Source organism: Lampetra planeri, chromosome 2 (genome assembly GCF_965212315.1).
Source record: "Lampetra planeri chromosome 2, kcLamPlan1.2.h2, whole genome shotgun sequence".
NCBI lineage: Eukaryota > Metazoa > Chordata > Hyperoartia > Petromyzontiformes > Petromyzontidae > Lampetra > Lampetra planeri.
The window spans coordinates 29,131,360-29,141,401 of NC_136108.1; positions in this window are offsets into that span (position 1 = coordinate 29,131,360).

Sequence of the window (10,042 nt, forward strand, 5' to 3'; positions counted from 1 at the left end):
TGGCCGACGGACGCGCGCCTGGCGCGATCGCTACGGCTGTTGTCGGTGCCGGGATGTCAAGCCGCGTGCCGGAGAGCGTCACGGGGCAACGTGGTCCACTCGCGTGATTTACATGATTTGTTTCTTACGAAGGATTTATTGAAAGACAAAGAATGGGAGCGTTTCTGAATGCTGCATTTTTGCTTAGAAATGAAGCTTTTATTTTACTTTTAATGTTTTATGGTGTCATCTTCTGGACCATAGGAAAAGTATTTTCTTAATTATTTACGATGCATCAATTAGTTCATATTAGTGAATGCAATCCGATGAGACCATGACAAACTTTGTACCCATGTATCTAATTACAGACTTTTATATTTTTGGGGTCTTTCGGTAAAGTCACGTAGATAAATAACAAAATAACAAAAAAACGACAACGTTTCGATCTCAACACAAGCGGTCGTCCCCCACACGCACGCACGACCGCTGGTGTTGCGATCGAAACGTCGTAGTTTTTTTTTCTTTGAACCTATCTACGTGACTTTACCGAAAGACCCAAAGAATATGAATTCCTGCAGTCACGAAAATTTTCAGTCAAGATTTTACAGACTTTTATCTGCATCCATCCACTCACCTGTCCATCCATCTACACATGGATGCACGTACCTTCATCGCCATCCATACATCGACCCATCCATCCACGTATTAATCCATGATTGTGTCTATCTATCCATCTCTCTATACATCCACCAGTTCCTGCAACCTACCATCCACCCATCTATGCACGCATCTTCAAATCCATGCATCTACACATTAATCCACGCTTATGTCCATCCACCCGTCCACCCTTCCACCCACGTATCCACGCAATGACAAAGGCATACATCCTTCCATACATCCATCCACCAATCCACCCACTACCCCATCCAATAATCCATCAAGCAATAGTATCCATATCTGCAGTCGCCAGTCTCTAAAGTCCTGAATAGCACTCTAAATCATAAAACCGCCGTGCCGCAATCATAGTCATTTCCCAGGGTCTCTTTCCTCCAGCAGCCACCTCATATCGCAGCCCAATTTAAGGGTACTTATCACAGAACAACGGCAATTTTCTGACAACAACCGCATGCGTCATATTTGTGTAATGCAGCCCCTAATGGACCAAGCCGCATGTGCGCGTCCCTTGCAACACAGTAGCTCGCAGTGCGGCGTTGCACTTAAACCGGGACACGACAAAGGCACCGTCCGTGTACACGCACGCACGCACGCATATACACACGTGCTGTGTGGTGGCCTCTTAGCGTGCCGTATAAATGCGATCAATTCCCACACGGGCTCGTGATTTAAAGAAAATCGCCGCGGTCTTAAAGCTCGGGTTTTTGGAGGGGGGTGGTTGTCTCTCCGTATAATCAGCGTCTCAGGTGGCGCTTTCATCTCTCATTGCCGCCACAATTGAGCAGCTTTTGTAGGAAACAAACTGTTAAGATATTCCTGTATATTTACATAAAGGTATACTTGCACTATACGCACGAAACTATATGGGCCGCGGGGCACGGTCAGTCTTTGTAAGCCCCTTTTTGTATGGAGTGACCTGAACTCCGCATCGCGTGGCCCATCCTTTGTTAGACTGGTCACGTGTCCACCAATTTGTCAGTATCACTTGTACGAGTGATGTGCAAAAGGGGGCTCAGTTCACGTGTTGGTGAATGTTCTCCGTTGTGCAATGTTTTTGAAGAAAATCTGTCAGTCTCCAATGTTTTTGTATGTTGAACTTCTTTTGCACCATACGTAGCCAACCATGCTAATCGGAGATGCGGGGGAAGGACAACAAACTAAACACAAAAAATATATTAGGAAGCCACTGCATAGCTCCAGTGGCTTCCTAATATCGAAAGGGCGTTCCAGACGGCCACGGAAGCGCATCTGAAAGCGCGCGATGCAGTAACCGTCTTTACTTACAGCTGATGATTATCACAGCTGATGATTATCACAGCTGATTATTAAGATGCGTGTGGCCCAGTGGAGGATCCATGGGGAAAGGGGATGATTCCCCCCCCCCAACCTTTTGAGACCCTGTAAATTGGTATTTTATTGATACAATATTCACAATGCAAAATCCAATGCATGTTTTTCTAGATATATATTAATACTGGTAGGAACCTCCTGGTTACACCAACCCACAGGGGATTGTTGTGTCCGTCGTGCAGGGAGGGGCTGGGTGGGGAGAGAGGGGCTGGGTGGGGAGGGGAGGGTGAGGAGGGGCTGGGTGGGGAGGGGCTGGGTGGGGGGTGGGGCTGGGTGGGGAGGGGCTGGTCACCCCGTGGTGCCCTTATAAAACTCAACGTTTAACCTACTCACGCCGGCTTGTGCCCGGCCTCACAGTCGGGCATATTTGCGGAATACACCACGCCGCCGTTCACCCTGGCCAACCCAACGTTCCTACCAGCTCCCTCCGCAGAAATGTGTTGTAGGGCCCTGTTTAACAACCTTCAACATTGTATACAGCCCCGGGACACCTCCCCCATCACCTTTGGAAGTTTCTAGATCCACCTCTGGTCTGGCCCAAGATGTGTGGGCAGTAGCTGAGTAGTAAAGTGGGTTCACAACGCCTGTGTCGGCCACCGAGACAACACAAGTGTGTTCTTGAGTCAACCCCCAAGTTTCCCACTGAGATCAAATTGCAAGTTTTCAAGTGCAGAGCTTGGTGGCGTCAGCCTGACCGGCAATGACTGCAATTCATTCTACACCTTAGTTGGGGCCCAGCTGTAGTTTTAGATTAGAGGTTGAAGCACCACTCGGCTGCACGAATAAAGGGAGCACACTGGAGTTTATGCAAGACATGCCCTTGATAGGATGTCTCGCAAATCCATTAATGTTAGCTAATGATGAATTTGTATTTTAATCTAAATTCCAGTTGCTGACCACAAGCCCCAAACCTATAAAATGCCAAGTTTCCAGCAGCAAAGACATTTTGAAGGTGCAAGAGATACGAATGAATGTTTCTTGGATTAAGCAAGGTGATACGAACTCGAGAACATTTACGATCGAAGGGAGATTCCAAAGTGGAGCAGTGCGAAGGAAGAAGCAGAAGTAAAAGTGTTCAGATTCATCGTCGGGGTTGAACGCAGTGCGGATGAGACAACAACAGTTGGGTAGATTGATTACTCAGCAACAGCATCCAATGTACAAGCGATATGATATCGATGAGGCTACTGACTGGCAGTGAGCGACTGATTGGAGTGAATCAATAAGTGCTGGATCATCACTCAACATTATTATATCAAGTAGACTGGGTGCTTCACTCCAAATATGATGGCAGCATTCCAACTTCGGCTGAATTTGTGCGTTGCCTTGAAGTAATAATTGTTCGGAGTTAAAAAGAATCACAAAACATCTCTGTTGTTCGCATGTATCTTGCAATCACAGTTGGGATTTAATCAGTGAAATATAGAGATGAAACATGTTTTACCAGACTTAGGCAATTAAATAGATTGAGCCCCATGTCTCTTCCAATGATGAGAATTGAGCCTGGCTATTACTTGGATGGCAAACCACGTGGGAATATCAGGTGTTGTATAGACTTTCGCGGGGGTGGTCAGTAGATGATAATATGGCAAATGATTATTGCATTTATCTGTTAAGAGCTTTGAGTGTTAAGGCCTCATGTTTTTTTTCTCTCCAGGTATTTCAGTTTCATCCCACGTGCCAACCACTTATTAATGTGTAAATAGAAAACAATTCCAAATCAAAGATCCTACAAAAAAAAGTATTGCGACTCAGTGAAGCTTTCCGGGGGGATACATTATTACCGTTCTCCCTGCATCATCATGTCTCGATGTTGAATACAGTCCAATACTATTACAAATAGTACAATATTTTTTCCTTTACACTAAAATAAAAGTGCCCCATAGCGGATTTAATGCACCTTTATCTGCAGTTTATTTAACTATGTAAGTTGGAAACTGCTACACATTTACATGCCACAATAGAGATTTCATTTAAGACGTACAAATATTTTAATGCAGCCATGATTTTTTTTAGCTTCCTATTAAAAGCCATTTCAGTGGGCAGTGTTCTTTCGCTTTGTGCTTTAATGTATGGAACCCCGGGATACGTTGTTCAATTTTATTTTCAAAGAAAAATGGAGCGAGCTCCCGGCACTCGCGTGATTGCGGGCAGAGGGCGGACAGAGCCCAAAAGCTTTCAAAAGCAATCACGGCGTTTCCATTACGGTTTGTCACTGAACACTGACAAGCACAAGGACCCTGCACATGAAGACACATTAAAAGCATGAGTGCATATGGAGGCAGGGCAGGTGGTACCAAGCCCCCATGGCCAAGAGCCCCATTCCGTAAATTTGGGCAAGGCCCTCTCGCTAATGACAAAGATTGTTGGACTTATGTGAATGATTCACATTTTAGTTTGTTGTTCGTATTGTGAAATGTTCTTCTTGTGAACTTGTTACTTTCGGCATTGATGTATCTAATGCTATAGTTTATACTAATAATACACGTATTGACGCTAATGTTAATCACAACTTTGACCTGAACACCAATATTAACTGAAATCCTAAGAATTACCAAAAACATATTCCTAACTCTAACCAAACCACAACCCTAAAGGCGTAACTCAAATAACAATGACCACAATCCTATTATTTACCAAATTTATAATCCTAACAACCTAATCACATTCTCATCCTAACTCTAACCAAACCACATCCCTAAAGGTGTAACTCGAATAACAATGACCACAATGCTATTATTTACCAAAGTTATAATCCTAACAACCTAATCACATTCTCAGCCTTAAACACAAACCATGACCACAATCCGAAGACTGACCAATCCCGAGTCCAACACCAACTTAACCACCACCATACAGTTAACATGAACCATAAACACAATTCTAAGACTGAACACAATTCTATCCGCTAACACAGGCATTCTGCACCGCGATCTCAGCTTCCTTGCCTCTCTTCCTCGTGCTGATATTGATGGCATGCCGGCGGGCATTCATTTCAGGGTGAAGTCATGTTCATAAGCGACGAGCAACACGTTATAGTAATTTGTTTTTACCCTTTTAAACTGGTACAAAACTGACACATTTATACAAGGCATCATGTTTGCAATAACCACAACACAAGCAGTCAAAATGCAAACAAAAATAAACTCTGATGATGATATGCACTGTCCTTGAAGTTGATTGGTCCACACCCGAGACAGCTTTCCTTAGAGCCTAGTCTCCTTTATACAAGGCATCATGCAAACATGATGCCTTGTATAAAGGTGTCAGTTTTGTACCAGTTTAAAAGGGTAAAAACAAATAACTATATTTTGCCACTGGTAAAGGAGATGTCTCATAGAGCAACACGTTGTCCAGCAGTCAAAATGTTTTTAATGATGAACACACTTGGTACAGCTGCCGTAAAACAAAATAAAAACTCTTCTATAACAGAGCCAAACATACAGGGCAGTAGCACAAGCACACAGTACCACACAGAGGACAGCCCATGAGCTCACATGAACATTGAACTAAAGTTGTAAGACATTAATAAAATGCAGACCCCAAAGAGGTGTTCAATTGTGGGAGAGTTTCTGACATCAAGATGTACAGTCATAGCCAGCAGACACTGTTAAATATATCATCTGATGTGCTATTATTAATACTCTATGGAATTTGATTAACATAGCAATGCGCTGGCTGAATCTGTTTCACGGGCTGCGTCCGATTCACGCATTGTTGTCGATTGTTTTTTTGTCCCGATTTTCATCGAAAAGGTGACAATATCTCCATCGGCCAACGATGGGGCAAGTCGTCGGGAGTTTCGTCAAGAAGTAAAGATGCCCCGATACATTTAAATTAGGTGACTACATTAATGTGCGTGCAATTGACATTTTAATTAAGTGTCAAAACTTTTGTATATGGTAATTTTGAAAAAGCTGTGATATTTAACTTGTTTTCTTCCCCAAGGAGTACCAATGCAAGACTATTTGTAATATAGCCAGAAACTAAATCTGCTAGTCTGTTATTGATGGACTTGTTATTTCAAAAGGTATACATCTGGGTTCAATGTGTGGTCCCCCCCCCCCTCTTTTATTTATAACATGTCAAATGTACCAGTATATTGTTTTTATTGGGTAAATTTGTTAATGTGGCTTTTTGCCGATTACCCCAGCGTAACCGACAATCGACACATTCGTCAACAACACTGGTTTAAGAGGAACAGGCCACTTTTTAAATCCTTTATATTAAGTTCACTTGCTTGCTTGCTTGCGCGCTTACGACCGTGCAAATCTTTCGGTCGATTTTTAACTCACTTCCCGTGATCCAATCGAGCTGACATTTTGCACACAGACTCGTGCGTGACAATTTATTTTCGTGAAAATTTTTTTCCAAAATTTTCCACTTTTTAGGATTTTTTTTTTATATTTAATTACCAATTGCTTAATGGTGGCAGGCAATCATCTGACCCATAGGTGGCAGCCATCTCAAGCCAGAGGACGAGTGGACTCTAGCCGCCACGCATATAAAGGATTTATAGTGAAAAACTTTGTTTTTACGGGTTAATTTTTAGGCATTGGCTCTTCGTCACAGCACATGAATAGAAAGCCACCAGCACAACTGTCAATTCAAAGCTATCTCGAATATAAATTTTACACAAATCTAAAATCTTTGGCAATTCCTTAGTCGGACGCACGTTCACATGTGTGCACATCCAATCCCTCCTACAACTGAAGACCTTTTTCACATTTCGCCGCAACATAAACCACAACACTTAACGTATGCTAAATAAAACACAAGTAGAAATTGTAGCGCTCGCACATAAGTTTCGTCAACGATGGCTCACATTACTCAAGGGGTATAGACATTTGTCACACTGCATTGCAAAATATATATTTTTTTGCCAACAAAAAAAATAAGACTTCTTTAAATTTCTTCTTTTGTTTAATCTGCAAAGCCATTTTTTTACGTCCACCCTTTGAGTTTTGAATAAAACCATTTGAACGGTGAATTTAACAGAAATTATTTAACAATGGCGAGCTGTACGTTATATACATGCGGCTACGGCAACCGGAATTTGAAATTACAATTCTCTGTGGCGAACAGCCTCTCTTGACTCAATTCACCTTCACGACTTTAATTGCCAGTGTAAACATTTGCAGCGAAAGGTAGCAGTTGAATGAGGTGCCATGTAAATGATGAACCTTCTACACCAAGAATCATTCCTTCAATCGCTTGTTCACAAAAATGTGCTATACACCGTGTAACAAAAAAAAGTGTTCCTGGGTAGTGTTATTTCCTAATTGCTTATGCCTCAAAAGTACAGAAAATGGCTATTAATCCTCACAAACTTTGCTTTTGTGACCAGGACAGTGATATTTTGAAATTTACCTATTTTCAATGAGAAAACGTGCCCATGTGTCTTCTCGTTCACATAAAGTCCTGGTCACGAAAGCAAAATTTGTGGGTACTGACAGCCATTTTCTATACTTTTTAGGCATAAGCAATAAAAAATAACACTTAGTACCCAGGAACAAAAATTGTGTTACATAGTGTTGTGTCGATAATATTTGAAAACCTCAGTGGGCTTTGCCTGATAGGATGGGATGGTTTAGTTGTATTTGTATGTGTTTGGGTGATTTGTTTACCTTTCTTGTACTTTGCACAATCATGTTTTTGTACTGTTTGTTGTTGTAACGTTCTTACCCACCCCCTCCCCCCCGGACATCTGTTAAAGAGCTTTATAGCTCATCAGATTCCTCCAGAATATTCTGATTCTGAATGGAAAGCCCTTGATCAGATTTCATGAATTCATACAGACTTGCGATCAGGAACTGAAGTTTACAGACCATCCATTGATTGGTGATCCGAATTCTCTTGCAAAACACCGCTCATCAATTTGCTCACGTTTAGTGCTGAACCGCTCACACTGGCAATTAACCGTCAACGGCTGCATTTTTTACTTGCCTTGTTTTCAGAGGATTTCGTGTAAATGTCAATCCGGCTTGCCGCAGGGAGCAATTAAGTGCTTTTTTTGTTGTGTTTTAAATTAATCTTAATTCTACAGCATTACATTCACAAACGTCAAAACCGTACCAACTGGCCATGCCAAGAGATCGAGTCGAGCAGACGTTGCTGGCTGGAACCCAGAGGAGACGATGACTGGAAGTGAATCGCTAATTGGTCTCCTAGCGGGAAGGCCACAATGTTCAGAGATGTTTCAAAGTCAGGGATCAACAACTCCAAAAACTCCAAAGGAGACGCAAAGGATCTCGCCACCTCTCGTTACCGCTGTTCTACAACAAATGCAGCGCATTGCAGGCAGTGGCCCTTCTGTGTTCAAAGGTGGCAACCAGTCTTGTAACAAGTCAAAAACCAGAACAGCCCCCCGGAGATTCGATAATCACATTTATAGGTCACGATCTGATTCCAGAATAGTTTTTTTTTCGTCTCATTTTTAACATCTTGTTCGTATTTTTTTGTATTTTTTCTAGTTTTATTCACTTACAAGCTTATCATTTGCATATAATTTGCTTAAGTTGTAAATAATCGATTCTCACATGCATGATTCACTGCATGTATAGCAAAACAAAAAATCATTACGAATGGATGCGTCTAATGATGAAACCTGTTTTCATCCAAAACTCATCTGCCTTCTGTTGAGCAATAACTTCACCAGCACCCCCTAAAACAATGTTCACAAGCTTTCATTTTTATATATTTTTTGATGCAATATACGCTTTGGATATGCTGTTCACTATTACTTTCATTGATGTGTGCCCTCTATGGTTTCCGTCGAATAATTGGGCCGGTGGGAAGCTTGCAATTATGCACTTGCTAAGTAAAGGGAGTTCTCAGAATCATGGCTCAACAACACATTCTACGCAGCATGACACCGGCAAAATTGAGTCTTTTGATTTCACCGCAGATAGCGCAAATATAATCAAGGTGCTTTACCTGCAGCCGCACTGCATTCCCCTTTAAGCCTAACTTGACATTAACCTTTACAAGGGATCAAACAAGCAACCAGGCTACTGGCCAATCACTGTTTGCCTGCCCTGAACGAAGTTTGCGATTGGTTGGTCGATTCCTGGTGGGTGGCGAATATGAGAAAAATCAGATATCGGGGTTAAACGCAAGTGCGATTCAACTGAATTGACAAAGCAAAAGTATTCTGTGGCAGCTGTATAGGTCAAGATGTGCAATTCAAACACATGGCAGTCGACTACATAGGTGGGCAATGTTGGTTATGACTACAGCTCAGTTAATTCCATGTTGGGAGTAACACAATAGCCTCACGGCGATTGAAAACTGCACAATTGTGAAATCCATGGCAGGTTTGGACAGCAATCTCACACGGGTCAATAAGCTTCTGCTGGGCAAGGTCCACGCAAGCCAAGCAGAAGGGTCGGAGTAAGAGGTCGGTCTAGATGAGTCAACTTGTCTGGATTGAATGTTACCTTTACACCAGGCAGATACATTTAAAAATGAAAAATAATAGGTTTTACCCTTTCTGGCAATAAAAACCGGTGTTAAGATATTCAAACGCCAAATAGATACCTTTTTTTAATTTTGATACTGGCAAAAAGGTCCCAAAGGCAGATAACATTTTACTCTTGTAGTATGTGATAGATATTTTGGAGAGGCAATTGTGCCTCTCACAAGGTCTCAAGATGTTACATTCAGATTACATTTCCTTTGAGTTATCTATAAATTTAACAATCCCAATGAATTTATGTAGGAAGCTGTCAAAGTTTAACATTTTCTACCCAATATTGAACCTTTTTTGCAGTAATTCCTTTCGGCCTTTTGAACACCCAATAATATTTTTCTAAATGTACTCTGTAGATTTCACAGCAGTCATTTACAAAATTGCTAAATAAAATGTACACACGTGTGATAAGATTCAATGAAAATGGGGTAAGTTCTTTCACGGCCCTCCCATGCTTAACAAACTATACAAATAAACCAGGTTATAATAATGATAATATACTTATCCAGGAAAGACCAAGTCTCAAGACATTTGGGATAAAACAAGTATGAACACTCAACCTCAAAA